The sequence below is a fragment of the Amblyomma mixtum genome, chromosome 2, assembly GCF_055824585.1.
Source record: "Amblyomma mixtum isolate Tamu chromosome 2, ASM5582458v1, whole genome shotgun sequence".
NCBI lineage: Eukaryota > Metazoa > Arthropoda > Arachnida > Ixodida > Ixodidae > Amblyomma > Amblyomma mixtum.
In genome coordinates this window covers 270,183,044-270,192,139 of record NC_143013.1, presented here as the reverse complement: position 1 = coordinate 270,192,139, position 9,096 = coordinate 270,183,044, and the positions used below count along the sequence as shown (strand labels likewise).

General features: G+C 44.0%; 1 protein-coding gene across 1 annotated transcript in view; it reads left to right on the top strand.

Annotated features, from left to right (window-relative positions):
* Positions 1-9,096, top strand: part of LOC149363982 (cytochrome P450 4V2-like) — a 284,143-nt gene that overhangs the window by 32,533 nt on the left and 242,514 nt on the right. The window lies entirely within an intron of this gene.

Below are 9,096 nucleotides of genomic sequence, written 5' to 3'. Positions count from 1 at the left end.
AGCACAAATGAGCTACACTATGAGAAATAGTCATCATTTACTGGAGAATAACTTTCTCAGAGTTTTTTTATTTTTTATTCAGATATTATCCCGCAGCGCCCGAATGCGTTGCAGCAGATGCGTCAGAGCAGAGAAAAAATACATCTCCACTAACACACCACGCTTGCGTTTATATCAACCGATTCCACTCTCCAATCGATCTGACAAAGTATGGGTTCGCGTAGGTGCCATTCCTGGCGTGGTATTCGCGAATTTTAAGAGTGTCGAAACATAATGAGGCTCTTTGAGATAGGTGTCTCTATCAACAATTTTTTATTGTGGAGTGTTGAATGTAAAAATTTAAGCCTTTATTTTCTTCTGCAGAAGACAAGCAGTTTCCAGTTGAGCTAATCTTTCATGACACTTACGCTACCTTTCCGTCTGAATCGTCCCAAGACGAATCTGGCTGCACGGTGTTTAAATTTGTTCAATGTGCTCAATGAGAATCTTGTTCGAAGGGTCCCAAGCCGCGCAGCCAAATTCTATAATAAATCTAACGCAGCTCAGATGGGCAGTATATCTTAACTTAAGGACATCTCAATTTCCTTTGAATAAAATTCATTGTGGTACTAGCCCTGCGCACCAAGTCATCAGTGTGCGCATTCCAGGAACAATCAGGTGACAGTCTTAATACTTATAGGTAGCTTCCTTACGCACGATATCGTTCATAAACCGAGAATCAGGAGGTTTTTTTTGGTAAAACGTACATGGACGCACTGTTTAACATTAAAATTCACCTTCCAAGTGGATAACCTGTACGGAATTCCTGTTAAATCTGTTCGTAAGCAGAAAAAATCATGGTCCCTGACAGTTTTTCGATACTAAACGCAGACGTGAGCAAATGACTTCAGAAAAAATATTAAATGACCTCAGAGATGTAATTTTCATGCACCAAAAACAAGAGTGACCCCAAAACCGAGGCTTGCGGAACACCTGGTGTAACATTTACATAGCCTGGACTTTTCCGATTTAATATAACACACTTTTAGCGCCGAAATAAGTAATCGCCTATTCATTTCAGTACAGAAAAGCGAATATTTATTACTTGAAGCTTGTTAACGAGAAGTGAGAGTGATACTGTTTAGGTGCCTCAGGTTCGCTGTATACTATAAGATATGTCCAAGGATTTTGCTTGTTATTGATGTTAATGATATGGATCTATAATTACTGACAGTTTTCTTGGGGCCACTCTTGTGAACATGAACGACATGCGCAATTATAAAGTCATCCGTTAAAATGCTTGTTGCTAATGATTTGCTGTAAATCAAATAGAGATGAAGAGATGGTGATTCTGAGCATCTTTATGAATACGTGGAGATACCTTCAGGCCCAATATCTTTACCGTAGTCTACGTTGTCCAACAGCCTCTGAATGCCGCCTACACCCATTCCAATTGATCGCACTAGAAGGACGTTGCTCGCAGACGGCACATCATTTAAGCCGTACTACGGTAAACGGACAGAGTGAAATTAGTTATTTAGACGCATTGCATTACTTTCATTTTCAGAGAGGACCTGATCATCATAAATTAATTCATTGATTCCTAACGATTCAGATCTACACCTTTATTATACCTTCAAAATAATTTAGGATCTTCTTTCATGTTGTCATTTAGCCTTGAACAGTATTCGTTGGTTGCCCTTTCTATGCAAACTGGCAGCCTGGAAAATTTTCCTGAATTGAAGAACTGGTTAGGCTTGGTTTATGAGGTTTAACCTCCCAAATCGACTCAGGCTATGAGAGACGCCGTAGTGAAGGGCTCTGGAAATTTCGACCACCTAGGGTTCTTTAACCTGCTCTGACATCGTACAGTACACGGGCCACTAGAATTTCGCCCCCACAGAAATTCGACCGCCGCGGCCGGGATCGAGCCTCCGTCTTTCGGGTCAGCAGCCGAGCACCATAACCACTGAGCCACTGCGGCGGCTAAATTAAATAACTTAATTTTTTTTTTGGAATGCGCTAAACCCACGCTTTCTCTTCCGAGCAAGAATCACGATTTGTGCTGTTAGTCACGATTTTTTTCCTGTGTTAAGCCTTGATGATTTGATGTTCGGTACAAATATATCTGTGAGCTCGAGTAGTACCTTTTTCATCACGAACAGAACTCAAGAAAATTATGGTCTTCAGGGAAACACTCCAATACAGTCGAGTGGTGAAGCCGTTTTTCGGACATTCTATAATAATCACCTTAAAAAACCAAAAAAAAAAAAAACTAGACATCCCTCTCACCACACGTTTTTCGGCGGTTCGTTTCATAACTGCTATTCGCGACGACAGTGAGATGGTCCCCTCTGCCCGAAATCAAGCTCACAGAAGTAACCAGATTAGGTGAACAGCAAAACAAGAGATTAAAAAATATGGTTACCGCGAGTTGGTATATCCATACATACAGGGTGTTTCACCTAAGACTTTCTGCAATTTTTAAAAATAACCTATTTGAATTAGATGCGCGCTTTTTCTGGCATAGCATTGTCAGTGGTGTAGTACATCTCAATTCAACTAAGACGTGCTAACTAGCAGGCTTGTTAACCAATATTTAGTAGTTAACTTTTAAACTATTACCGTTGGGCTCCTTAATTATTGAGAGGCATGCAGCCCACCGTAAGTAATGTCCATATCCGTTTTTACAATTTCGAGAACGCGATTATCCTCGGCGCTGTGGCCCAACAAATTTCGCCTACATCGCGCCAAAATACATGCGGTTTGAGAAGCTTGCAGGCAAAGCAACCTCTCCAGTGCACCTAACTCGTCGAAATAGCCAAAATTTGTTGGGCCACAGCGCCGAGGATAATCGTGTTCTCGAAATTCTAAAAACGGATATGGACATTAATTATGGTGGGCTACATGCCTCTGAATAATTAAGGAGCTCAACGGTAATAGTTTAAAAGTTAACTATTAAATTAACAAGCCTGCTAGTTAGCACGTCTTAGCTGCATTATGATGCACTACACCACTGACAATGCTATGCCAGAAAAAGCGCGCATCTAATTCAAATAGCTTATTTTTAAAAATTGCAGAAAGTCTTAGGTGAAACACCCTGTATAGCAGCAGCCCAAATGTATCAGCGGCATTTCTCATCTCCAAGTTAACAAGACCACGGGTTTCCCTTACGCATGAGCGGTCGGGGCAAAGCTATGAACGTCTATGAACGTGCTATGAACGTCTGAGCTGAAGCCTCGGAAACTGTCACTAACACAAATACTGTAATGAATGGAACGTGAACATTTCGGCAGAAATCTGCCTGGTCGGAAGGCGAATCAGTGAAAAAAAAAAAATACTACAGAGAATGTTTACTACATTCGAATCGGAGCGAAATCACAGATTTGTGCTACGTAGAAGACGACGGCGAGCAGGCAATGCCGCGGGACGGAGCAGATGGAAGTTGATGAAGACGGCGTTCTCCAATGCACAGCACGAGAGTGTGGTGCAGTTTAACACAAGGCGTGTTGACTGACTCTTTTATCTTGCTTGTGTGTTGATGTGCGACAGTTTGTAGATAGCTCATATACATACAACGTCGCATCATTGTAATAAACACCATGTTGAAGAAAAAAAAAAACGCGGCGATAGCCCAGGGGTCCCGCTGAGCGTGGCCGTTAAAAAGTATCTTTTCGTGCAGCCGTGGGTTCGACTCCCAATCATGGATATTGATTCAATTTCTGTTTCTCTTTTTCATGGTTTGACCTCTAACTCGGCTGAAGGTCAAATTTTTACCGTCCGCGATTGAAGCCCGATGTCCTGTATTGAATCTTTCGCTTCAAAACTGTTATGCATCTACAAAAGTCTCATCTGGGAATTTCATATTTCAGAATTTCAGGAATTTAAAACAGGGTACTCAAAATTAAGCGTAGGCGCTGGGAGGTACAAGTGCGGACAAAAGTAAACGGAGCACCAAACTGTCTTCGAACATGTTTCACGCGTCACCTAATTGAAATTGCCAGCAGTGGTGCGCGCATGCTGGTAACGGAATTTGGTGGGCTTTCTTGTAGACAAACAACGCTTCTTCATTACAAATGGAGAAAGCGTGATTGCACTTCGAACACAATAGCGTGCTCGGTTTACTTATGGCCGCGCCTGTAAGTCAAATCCCCCTTTGCACATGAGGTACGCGGCCAGGGGAATGCAAAGTGTGGTGATAACTGATAACTGTCACCGTCAGGCACCTAATTAACTAAAATCAATTAATGAACTTTCTAGCGACTGCAGTAAACGGAATGTTTGCAATGGAAAAGAAGAGGGTCGCATTGCTACACAATTCCATTCCGTAGAATTCTTCTAGGACACGTGTGTTTCGAAATATTCGCGCATCCATAATATCAGCTAGATTTGCGTAACTGCGCTTGGAAGCCGGTGATGATCGGCGCGAAACCACATCCGGCGTGAAGCGTGATGTTTGGTATGCCAACTGCGTAGGGCGACCGGTGGGGCTGATAACTGCTTCCCTTTCACTTTCAGCTATCTAAACAGAAGAAACGCCCCATACACAACAGCTGCGTCACATTAGGGGGCAGTTTCGCGTCGATTGCCACTGCCTTGCACGCGGGATTGTGTGAAAGCAGTGGAAACTTTGGCGGCGAATATCTCGGAACTTGTTTGCTCTAGAAGAATTCTACCCCATGAAGTATTCTAGCAGTGCGACCGCCTCTGAGCTTCTAATATAAACATTTACGCTAGCCGCAGTGGCTGAAAAAGTTCATTAACATATTTTAGTTAATTAGGTGCCTGTCCGTGACAATTATCATCTCGCTTCGTGTCACCCTGGCCGCATAACTTATGTGCAGAGGCAGATTTCACGTACTACTCAGAGCATTATTTCAAAAATCTGTAAAGCTTAATTTAGATCACCGTGCACAACACTGCAACAATATACGCGTACAATATACCCGAAAACCAACCGTAAAAACCTTAAATTGTAGAATAAAGGGCGCGGATGTGGTTTTAAGGCGATAAGTGTTTAATAAGGAACGAAGATTGTATTCCAAACGCTCTCTGCCCACATTTAAACAGAGTGTAAGCAGTGTCAAAGCTCCCGCGTGCCACGTGCCGTCATTCGACTCCCAGTAGTGCAACTGGGCACGTTTAGTTTATATTTCTTCGTGTTTCGAATTTGTACCATACACTCAAGTGCTGCTTATACACGTTATTATTTTTTATCACACCACTCCAGGGTGCGTTGTAAATCGGAAGAAACTTTTTGTAACATAAATACCGTATTTACTGTTATAACTGTTCATATATATTATACTTGGAAGCCCTAACTTCGGCAGTGAAAAAAAAAAAATTGGCAGAGGCTCAGCTTGGTTAAGCCCGGAAATTGCGAAAGCAACTTCATCCGTTTCTTCAGCCCGCATATATACCGCCGCTCTGCGCCGACGGTTGGTTGGTTGCGACTGAGAGATGGATGAAAAGGAAAGTGCACGGGCCTGCCTACTGGCTCCAGCCGAGCCACCACCGCTGCCACGTGCAGATAGAAGAGAGTTGAAAGATATGAGGAAAGATAAACAGCACTCATTAAACTTGGCCCTGCACTTGTAGATGCACCCGCATCAAGCGATGTTGACCGGCGTGCTCGGCAGGCTGCTGCATACGCACGTTGTTTAGCTAGCCGTTCTTCCCGTTCTTCGTCTGTTTCTTCGGCGGGGCGCCGTCGCTTGGCCGCAGCAGATCGTTCCAGCCTCGCCTTGTACACATCATCCGACATAGCGCACTGAGAGGAGCGCAGCGCAGTTAGCTCTTTAATTATTACTGTTAATCTATTTACTGAAATGCGTGTAGCCCATCCATACCAGTTTTTAGAACCTCGAAAACGCAGTTACCTTAGGCGCCGTGGCCCAACAAATTTTGCTACATGGCGCCAAAATACATGCGCTTGCGACAAGCTTGCAGGCAAAGCAACCCCTCCAGCGCATGTAACCCGTTGAGATGGTCAAAATTTTTTGGGCCACAGCGGCGAGGGTGTGGACGTTTTCGACGTTCTAAAAATTGATATATTACTTAAGGTTGGCTACACGCCTGTCAATAAATAAGGAGACTAACAGTCGTAGTTAAACAGTTAACTACTCAATATTATTTATCCAGCCTACTAATTAGCACGTGTTATCTGTATTCTGATGCTCTACGCCTACAACGCTATGCCTCTTCTAACTAAAAGAGAGCTTTTCTAACTCAAAAAGCCGACTTTTCACAACTGCAGAACACCTTAGGTGAAACACTCGGTATTTTGTTCAGAAAGCGCTGGCTATGAGAACATGCTATCATGTGTGTTTTTCGCTGGTTCTATTTTTTTTTGACGTACACCAACTAGCCTGCATAGTTACTGTTATTGAGAGCATATTAGCATAGATGTGTGAATAAAAACTCCATATTAAAGAAAGTACGTCGCGTGCAGTCAATACGACGCACTTGCACGGGGCGTTCAGGGGCTAAGTGCGGCCCCCAAAGATTCCGCACGTTTCGGGAGACATGACGCGCCGCTCGGTGGAACGAATGCGGTGAAGTTTCTTTTTTATGACGAAGACTCTAAAGGTCCCCGTCAGAGTGATGAAATTCCGTATTTATCTCCGTGTCGGGCGTATCTGAGAACCTTTTGTTCTTCTCTAAGAAAAAAGTGGCGAAACCTTTACGCGGTAACGGATCGCCTGAAACCTTTTCGCAATAGCGATCCGCTTGAGAGCTTTGCGCAATATGGTTGGTAGCAAATGCACTAAATTTTCACAGCTCGAATGCGGCCATAACGCTGGGCTTGTCGTTGGAGCGGTTCTCTTCTTTCGTTTGTCGCCAGATTTGCGCCCCATCTTGGCTATATGATTCGCTTATTCAGCCCCAACTTTGGAAAGAATGATTTGAAAAAAAAAATAAAAAAATTTAAAACCGGTCAAACCACACGAGGGCAAGCAAAGTACATTGGTACGTAGCCTTTGAGTGTGATTACTATGCCCGCCAAAACTTATTCATAGAGAAAAAAAAAGAGCAAAACGCTGAGGTAGCGTATGAGTAATGAGTGTTAGCAATATCGAAAGAATATATAGAGTCACTAGCCATCCTTGCTACATCCGGTACAAATTTTTCGTTATATCCGGATGTCTACTTTTTTGATGCCAATCTATAAAGCGCAAGATGACAAATCATTTGACACCACTTCAAATGTCCTAAGTCCATTAGTTTGGCAGTAATAGACGTTTGAAGTTTCACGAAGTCACGGTTTGGGGAACCAAAGGTTCTCAGTGCGAATCCCTATCATGTGCTGCGCCATGGTTCGACTAGTAATCGTATGCTCCATAACGCGCTGAATCGTTGGATACCAATCGTTTGGTCCACAATCTGTGTACCAATGGTACCATCCACTGATCCCACTTGAATGATCTTGTTTCATACTAACGCAACCTTGAGCAATGCGGGTTTTAGAGCGCTCACTGATTGCGCATTATATTAGGCCTTTTCCTGCTTTTGTAGTTGCGGGTGTATGGGGGTTTAACGTCCCAAAGCGACTCAGGCTCAATGCGAGTTTTAGAGCGCTCACTGATTGCGCATTATATTAGGCCTTTTCCTGCTTTTGTAGTTGCGGGTGTATGGGGGTTTAACGTCCCAAAGCGACTCAGGCTATGAAGGACGCCGAAGTGGAGGGCTCCGGAAATTTCGATCACCTGAGGACCTTTAACGTGCACTGAGTCAGCTGGTGTTATTGAACCTTTATCCATTAGCTTATTAGTTTGTTCCCGCATTTTTTTTTTACTCGACTTGTGTGCGTGGGGAGAAAAAAATTGCAGTGTATAAATATCCGCCTTCTGCGAAGGACTACAGTTAACGTCCAGTTTCCATTACTTCTGCTTGTTTGTTCGTTCGTGTCTTCTTGAGAGCTAGACAAAAGGCATTTCGAGAGGTCACTCGACATAGCCATTGATTCAATAGCAGTGACGCTGATTAACCGCACATTGTCCTCACATACGAAATCAATTAGGGGCTTGGCCTCTTAGTCATCTTACTCGGAGTGCAACGCGGAAGTTTAAAGCCTTGCCTTGCACCGGTATCTTAGGTGGCGACCCACCCACCCCGTGCCTTTGAGTGTCTGGCGTAATCTGAAGTAATCTGGCGCATACCTGTATTACAGATAGATAACCAGATTACCAGCAATCAATTCCATCCTCGCGGGCGCGCAGTAATGGGCTGCTGAAAAGGGTGTACACTGAACCCGTGTGGGTTAATTACCTCATATTCGTTCGACTCCGACAAAAAAGATATGGAACCTGCTTTGCAGCGCGACTTTAACACGCCCTCTGAAGTCCCTATGATAAGGATTGATTCATGCTATTGCATGGTCCACAATACTTGAGCTTTAACCCGACAGAAGTGCAGACACCGAACACAATGCTTACTCTTGTCTTATTGCATCAAGGCCAACCTCCCAGTTGCCGCTGAACAATGTTTTGCGAACTCACGACCTTCGGGTACAAAGCATTGTTCGGCGGAAGCCGTGCAACTGCGGCAAGTCCGAAACACTTTAAAATTAGCTCTAAACAAAGCAGGAGTTCATGCAGCTGCGCACACTTTCGTCTAGGCTTTTCATACCTCAAAAGCATTGTTATCGGCGATTGCATGGACAGAGAGGATGGCTTCTCCTGGGCCGGTTTGTCGTGAGGCGTCGTAAACTTAACTGTCGGTCATACACACACTCTTGCATTATCTCTCTCTCTCTCTTTCAAGAACGCACGCAAACAAATACGCATGAGCATGAACAGGTTCGCACAGAAGTTTTCAGGACATCAAAGTCACGAAGCCTCATTTTTTTGCCAGTCCAGCATGCAGCCACAAACTGAAGCTTATGCTCAGTACTTTTCGCAGGGGGCAGGCTCGGTAATGAAAAGACCTGTAATGAGGGCGTAATTGCTCATTAACATCTACCCGAGCGCAGCCATACGGCGACAAAGGAAAGCTGTACAGCTTTCTCAGAAACTTCGTAGTTAAAGAAAAATTCTCCCTGGTCCGGGGTTCGAACCCGGGACCACCGCTTCACTGGATAAGTGGCTCTACCAATTGAGCTAACCGGGATGGCAAGCT